This window comes from Sus scrofa, chromosome 2, assembly GCF_054392235.1.
Source record: "Sus scrofa isolate SSC_HxYL_T2T_F1_AM1 chromosome 2, Sscrofa_HxYL_maternal_Yorkshire_Landrace_v2.0, whole genome shotgun sequence".
Taxonomy (NCBI): Eukaryota; Metazoa; Chordata; class Mammalia; order Artiodactyla; family Suidae; genus Sus; species Sus scrofa.
Window position 1 is genome coordinate 86,120,104 of NC_139384.1, and position 7,550 is coordinate 86,127,653.

General features: G+C 45.0%; 1 long non-coding RNA gene across 2 annotated transcripts in view; it reads right to left on the reverse strand.

Annotated features, from left to right (window-relative positions):
- LOC146405539 (uncharacterized) overlaps positions 1 to 2,626 on the reverse strand; it is a 51,556-nt gene extending 48,930 nt beyond the window's left edge. The window contains exons 1-2 of one of the 2 annotated variants that reach the window (XR_014837818.1): positions 2,392 to 2,626; positions 725 to 897 (exon numbers count right to left, since the gene is read on the reverse strand). This is a non-coding gene — a long non-coding RNA (uncharacterized LOC146405539). The remainder of the gene's footprint in view (positions 1 to 724; positions 898 to 2,391) is intronic. The other variant, XR_014837817.1, reaches the window with a different exon arrangement.
- Between the last annotated feature and the right edge of the window lie 4,924 nt (positions 2,627 to 7,550).

The window sequence follows — 7,550 nt, forward strand, 5'->3', positions numbered from 1 at the left end:
GGGCGAAATGATGACATTTTGACACACGGGGGAATGAGCACTGGGTATCCACAAGGGAATAAGAAATATTTTCCCTTATAACTGCATGTACAATAAGCTACTCACTGTGGGCTTAACTGCAAAAGAGGAAAGTAGGACACTGAGAAGTTACAGGGAAAGTTACTCACAACTTGAGAGCTCAGGGGAGTTTTCTTACAGAGGAGAAAGAATAAGCTAGAATAAGAGAATAAGAATAATTATTTATTATTATTAATAATAAATAAGAATAAGAAAGAATAAGAAAAGGAAGAGACAGAAAATCAAGTCTATTGAAGGTAAGATGTGTCCATCAAAGTACAGAACAGAGAGAAATGATGAACCACCATCTGGGAGAATGTATTGGCAACACCCAGAAATGAAAAAAGGCTGAAAGTCCAGGGTATGTAAAGAAAACATAAGAAATCAGTAAACATACAAATGAATTGAAGGTGAGACAATGACTGAAAACTATTTCGCAGAAGATGAACCGCTACTTATGAGAAATGCTCAAGCCCAATGGTTATCAGTAAAAACCAATATACTGATCACATACACAGAACCAGTATACAGTGACAAGCAGATCCCCCCCGCCACCCCCTGCCGATTGACAGGGTTGCAGGCCTGGATTTTGCCTAAAGGGTGGGCTGGAGGTCACAGTGGCCCAGCAGGGTGGAAGTCAAGGTTGTAAGCGTCAGTCCTTTACTACCTGGCTTCCTCTGGTGCACCTGGATCTGAACGACTGGTCATGGGTTCAGAGGAGAATCTGCTCCTGGCCACACAGACACCATCTCCAGAACAGAAAAGTATGGATTCAGTTCACACCCATCCAGTGCCCCCTTTCCAGGGCTGCCCTTAACCCCTGGTCCAGAGCCAGGCCAGCTGTCAAAGAAAAATCAAAATGGAGTCAGTATTGCTAAGAGAGCACCCTAAAATGGAGCTAGGCAGCCACTGAGGAAGTGGGGTTTATGCAGGTCTCCACCCAGACAGAATCTGAACTTTTGATCACTTTCTGTCTTAATGTAGGCATCCAGAACATCTACCCTTGGTCCAGAAAGTTGCCTATTGGACACTTACCTTACATAACTCGTGACAGCCTGTCCCTTAAGGACAAATATTTCCTTCCTCATATGTCAGGGTTGAGCACAATTCTTGCCAGGCAATTTCTTTCTTTCTTTCTTTCTTTCCTTTTTTTTTTTTTTTTGTCTTTTCACCTTTTCTAGGGCTGCTCCTGCAGCACATGGAATTCCCAGGCTAGGGGTTGAATCGGAGCTGGAGCTGCCGGCCTGCGCCAGAGCCACAGCAACGCGGGTTCCGAGCTGCGTCTGCGACCTACACCACAGCTCACGGCAATGCCGGATTGTGAACCCAGTGAGCAAGGCCAGGGATCGAACCTGCAACCTCATGGTTCCTAGTTGGATTCGTTAACCACTGCGCCACGAAGGGAACTCCTTGCCAGGCAACTTTAACAACCTGTAACTTTCCTTTTATAAGCCACTGACGCTTTCTCATCCTCAGAATTCTTTCGATTTTTTTACATAAATGTCTCCTAAACTACAATTCTTAAGACCCCCAAACAAAGCTCTTTGTTCTTTGCATCCTAAACACTGATTATAAAATTCCACATGCGGGAGGTCTGGGGCAGGGACACACGCACACGTACACATACACACACCTCGAGTCAGGGGTCAGCGCAGTGGGCAACATCACCATGGATCTGTGCCCTTTGCTTAAGCATAAAGACGCTCAATGATGTCACTGCCTGCAAGGAAGGAACCTGCTATGGGAAGGTACCTGTGCTACCTCACCCCCATGTCTGCCCTGGACCAACCTCTGAGCGTCCCATTTCTTACCCCACAGCATCAGGCTCCCTCCCCACAGGCTCCTGAACACTGGGTCGCCCCCAAGTTTAAACAACCTTGGGATTCAGACAAGCCCCTGGTCAGCTTCTCCAGAGAGCAGGCCGACCAGGGGGCCCTGTCCAGCCCAGGCACTCTGGTCCTGCAGTTAGAGCACTGCCCGCACTCACCCAGCTTCTCTCCTGCTCAGCCTCTTTCACACAGAAAAGCCCTTTTCTGTGAGTAGGAGACGCTGGCATATCTCTGAGATCCGGGCCTCGGTCCTATCGAACTATATGTGTAGTACAGTCCTCTTGACAAATGCGGGCTTGACTTGATCTGTCAGGTCCAGGGCAGATGCCTTCCCCTGGCCACCCAGAGCATAACCATGCTTTTCCGCTTTCCGCCCTCATTAGCTCACTCGGCCAAGAACTCAGTCCGGACGCCCCGGACTCCGCCCCTCAAACAAGGAGGAGACGCAGGACACTGGGGTGGGTGGGGAGACCCTGGCCCGCCCGCGCCTTCGCCAGGTTCTTACCAATTTGAATCAGCCTTTTCCGTGTGCAGGGCCCAAGCCGTGCACTCACCATCTCTGCCTCCTTTCGGGTTCTCCGAAGCGCTCTCCCCGCGACTCTGCAACCTGAGCAGGGGAGAGTGACAGGGACGGAACACCCGAAGCCTCGAGGGACAAGTTCGCATCAGCGCTGAGGGGGCTGAAAGCAACATCCACCACTGGGAAGGCAACCGCCGCCTGCCTTCATTGGATGGCTCTCCGGGGCCCGTGTCTTGATTGGACGGTAATCCTTGTCACGCCGCAGCCTGATGGACAGGTCAACTGGTCCCTTCCCACCCTGATTGGTTGTTTGTCCGGACACCGCCCAGTCGCCCAGATTGGACACCGTCCCTGCTCCTGAATGACAAGCCACAGGGAACATCACTGCAGATACCCAGGCCTGGGATTTGAGCTCTGCGCAGAACCCGACCCCGGCCAGGGGTACAATGTGACATCTGCTCAGCGGCTCCCCTGCGTCCTTCACCTGCATCTGGAAGTCCAGACTCAGTTTCCCCGCGGATCGCTCCATATTGGAGTGAGGATGGGACACAGGGCTTGGGGACCTCCGCAGCCGTGACACCGCGAGGTCACTGTGGAAATGTGCCTTTAAGAACAGACTCTCAATGACAGTACCATTTGCAAGGCAGGGTCAAGCTATATTTTGATATGTGACCTTTGACACGATGAGGCCAAGTCCTCAGCCACGCCCCCAACTCTTGGGCTTGGAGTCAGGTACCCAAGGCGCAGCGTAGGTTTACCCCACGGAAAGTTGGAACCCCAGGCTCAGCTTCCGCGCAGAACTGGTCTCAGCACAGCCACAGGTGTGAGATGCCACAGTTCTCAGGTGTGCATTTTACACTGCAAGGAAATGTTTTTTAGCTCTGTCTTTGAGTGTGTCACTGGAATATTTTGAAATATGTGAAAGGCTGTGATATCACTATAGCAACTGCATTCCTATTTTAACTGATATAAGAAAAACCAACAGTGTAGTTTTCGTTGGGGCGCAGCAGAAAAGAATCTGACTAGGAACCATGAGGTTGTGGGTTCCACCCCTGGCCTCGCTCAGTGGGTTAAGGATTTGGCATTGCCATGAGCTGTGGTGTAGGTCGCAGAAGCGGCTGGGATCTGGTGTTGCTGTGGCTGTGGCGTAGGCCAGCAGCTGTAGCTCCAATTTGACCCCTATATGACCCCTTTGGACCTCCATATGCCGCGGGTGGGACCCTAAAAAGCAAAAAAAAAAAAAAAAAAAAAAGGAAAAGAAAAACCAACAGAAGCATAAATAAGTTTGGGTTGGACCTGAAAACTCTTAATATTCTGATTAAATAGGCCAAAACACTTAGAACATTTCAGAAAATACCCTCCAACGTGAGATGGGGTAAAAATACATACATATATATATATATATATATATATATATATATATATATATATATACTTCCAATACTGCTTTACTTAAAACATAATTTGAAAAATTAATTTTCTATGGTTTTCAAAAATGTTTTTTATTCACCCTCACTGAAATCATTGTTCAGGGGAACAAATTTTAGAATGCTTTCCTATGGTAGAAAAGTAACTTCCAATTTCAAACAATTATTTTTTCTTTCTTGGCCACCCCCTGGCATATGGAGTTCCCAGGCCAGGGATCAGATCCAAGCCATAGTTGCAACCTGCACCACAGCTGTGGTAAGGCTGGTTCTTTAGCCACTATGCCAGGCTGGGGGTTGAACATGTGTCCTAGAGCTCCAGAGATGCCACTCATCCCATTGCGCCACAGTGTGAACTCCTACAAATTATTTTTGATTTGTAATTTTTGTTTTCTTCATTTTGTGAATAATGAATGCCATTTTGAAAAAATTAGCCTGAGATTTAGAAATCTGTCTAAAAGTTATGGATGAAAAAATGTCAGTTGCCCTATCAATGAACAGGTGAAAAGCCAGCAAGCCAGAGCCACTGAAGTCCCCAACTGTGCACCCTGAGGGCACTAGGAATAGAGAAAAAAAAAAAAAAAAGAATCCTGGCCCTAAATAGCTAAGGTTCATATAGAAGAAATGACTTCAATAAGCCCAGACTCTAGCTAATCTTCCCATACATAGAAAGCGCTAAATTCGTTAACTTGAGATATCTGATTTTCTTTAATTAATAGTAATCTTTTGATGGACCTACCACTGCTTTTTCTTGCAAAACTCCTATATAACCTCGCTCTTCCAGTACCTCTTTGGAGCAGATCCTCAAAGAAGATCTGAGAGGTTGTCTTCTGGGCTTAATTCCTCAGAAAATCTGATGAATAAAACATAATTCTCAACTGTTAGGATGTGCATTTCCTTTCAATTGACAATGTGTATTTACAATTTACTTCAAAGTCAAAGTTGAAGGTAGTGGAACATCACTAAATACTTCCAATGTTATTTTAGAGTGTCAACTGAAAAAAAAAAAGAACACGAGAGTTGTGAGTTAAATTTGGGGCAAAATGAGGACTATAGTCAAAGATGCAGCATTACAGAAAGCTCTAGAAAACCACTCCACAGAGGTACAGGGAAGGTGAGTACACATATGATTTTGGTGAAGTGGGGAGGTAGTTCTGTGCAATCAAGCACACATTTTGCAGGTTACTGCTAGCCATGAGGCGCAGATGTCACCATGAAGAATTTTAGTGCTTTTCTAGATATGGGGAGATGCAAGAATAGTGCTCATAAAATCTTCTCCTGAAAATATATAACATCTGAAAGCCTGTTCTGCCAGTTTTTCCATGGTCATAACTGCTGTCATTCTCCTGCCTGCACTTCAAGGGTCTAAGACTATAATATGAGGATGATCATCTCATATGATGGTGATACCATGATGATGAGCTGACATTAATACAGTCAACACATCACATTGCACACATTACTTGCTAAATGAAGGCAATATTAGGGATGTTGCAATATTGCAGATGTGGAAACTGCAGGTGCTAAGAGGCTTAGCAACTTAGCTAATATCATTGGAGAACTGATAAAAGTCACAACTGGAGGCCAAAGCTGGTGCCCAGATACCAGTGCAATAGTAAAAATCCGCTGAGAAAAAAGTACCTTCCCTGACATTCATTAGGCTGGGAAGGCAGATGAAACCAGTTGCAAAACAAAACGAAAGATAGTAGCCTCCAAGAATGTGTTGCAGCTAGAAAGTGCCAAAACAACCTCCATTTGAGTCATTGGTTTCTACTTCACTGAAAACTGTCCATTAAAAGCACAGCTTCTGACCCAGACACCTATGGTCAATTAATCTTTGAAAGAGTAGGCAAGAACATAAAATGGGAAAAAGACAGTCTTTTCAGAAAGTATTGCTAGGAAACCTGGACAGCTGCATGCAAATCAATGAAACTAGAACACACCCTCACACCATGCATGAAAATAAACTCAAAATAGCTTAAAGACTTAAATATAAGACAAGACACCATCAAACTCCTGGAAGAGAACATAGGCAAAACATTCTCTGACATCAACCTTACAAATGTTCTCTCAGGTCAGTCTCCCAAAGCAAAAATAAACCAATGGGACCTAATCAAACTGACAAGCTTTTGCACAGCAAAGGAAACCATAAAATATATATATATATATATATATCCACAAAAAGACAACTTACAGAATGGGAGAAAATTGTTTTAAATGATGCAACTGACAAGGGCTTAATCTCTAAAATATACAAGCAATTTATACAACTCAATGGCAAAAAAAGCCAACAACCCAATTGAAAAATGAGCAAAAGACCTGAATAGACATTTCTCCAAAGAAGATATACAGATGGCCAACAAGCACATGAAAAAATGCTCAACATCACTGATTATTAGAGAAATGCAAATCAAAACTACCATGAGATACCACCTCACACCTGTCAGAATGGCCGTCATTAATAAGTCCACAAATAACAAATGCTGGAGTGGATGTGGAGAAAAGGGAACCCTCCTGCACTGTTGGTGGGAATGTAAGCTGGTACAACCACTATGGAGAACAGTATGGAGATACCTTAGAAAACTAAATATAGAACTACCATATGACCCAGCAATCCCACTCTTGGGCATACATCTGGAAAAAACTTTCCTTAAAAAAGACACATGCACCCACATGTTCATTTGCAGCACTATTCACAATGGCCAAGACATGGAAACAACCTAAATGTCCCTCAACAGATGGTTGGATTAGGACGATGTGGTATATATATACACAATGGAATACTCCTCAGCCATAAAAAAGAACAAAATAATGCCATTTGCAGCAACATGGATGGAACTAGAGACTCTCACACTAGGTTAGAGAGAGAAAGCCAAACACTATATGATATCATATATCTGGAATCTAATATACAGCACAAATGAACCTTTCCACAGAAAAGAAAATTATGGACTTGGAGAATAGACTTGTGGTTGCATAGGGGGAGGGGGTGGGAGTGGGACGGATTGGGAGCTTGGGGTTAACAGATGCAAACTATTGCCTTTGGAATGGATTAGCAATGAGATCCTGCTGTGTAGCACTGGGAACTATGTCTAGTCACTTATGATGGAGCATGATAATGTCAGAAAAAAGTATGCTGTACAGTAGAAAAAATGTATTGGGGAAATAACAATAAATAAATAAAGGATTTCCAAGACAACAATAAATAAATTAAATAAAAGCACAGCTTCTGACTGGAAATTCTATCAGTAAGAAGACAACGTCCCTCTTTTGCCTTGACGCTCTGATTCTCTTGGATACCAAGAATCTGTCACCATTTCCGCCCACGTGCAGGGCTCAGATAAGGGATTTTCTGACACAGAATCCACAGGCATCATCTCTGTGTTTCCCAAGTAAACAGGACCCAGGTTTACTTTGCTGTCCAGACTCGATGTCAACCTCTTTGTACGTGGCTCAGCGTTGCTCCGCGCCAACGAAAACCAGGCTACATTACATCTCACCCATGCCCACTCTCCAGCAATCCGAAAGTGAGTCTGGTGCCGGTTCTAAGGTCTAGGGGGTCGAAAGTCCCGAGCCCCCAAAAGAGACCCCTGTGGCCGGGCGCCTTCCTGGACGCTGGCATTAGCCCTTCAAATAACAGCCCCTCACCCCCGGCCCTTTGAACTGCGCCCCCGCCCTTTGACCCACTCCAGCCGTGGCTCGCCCCTGCCCCGGACACCG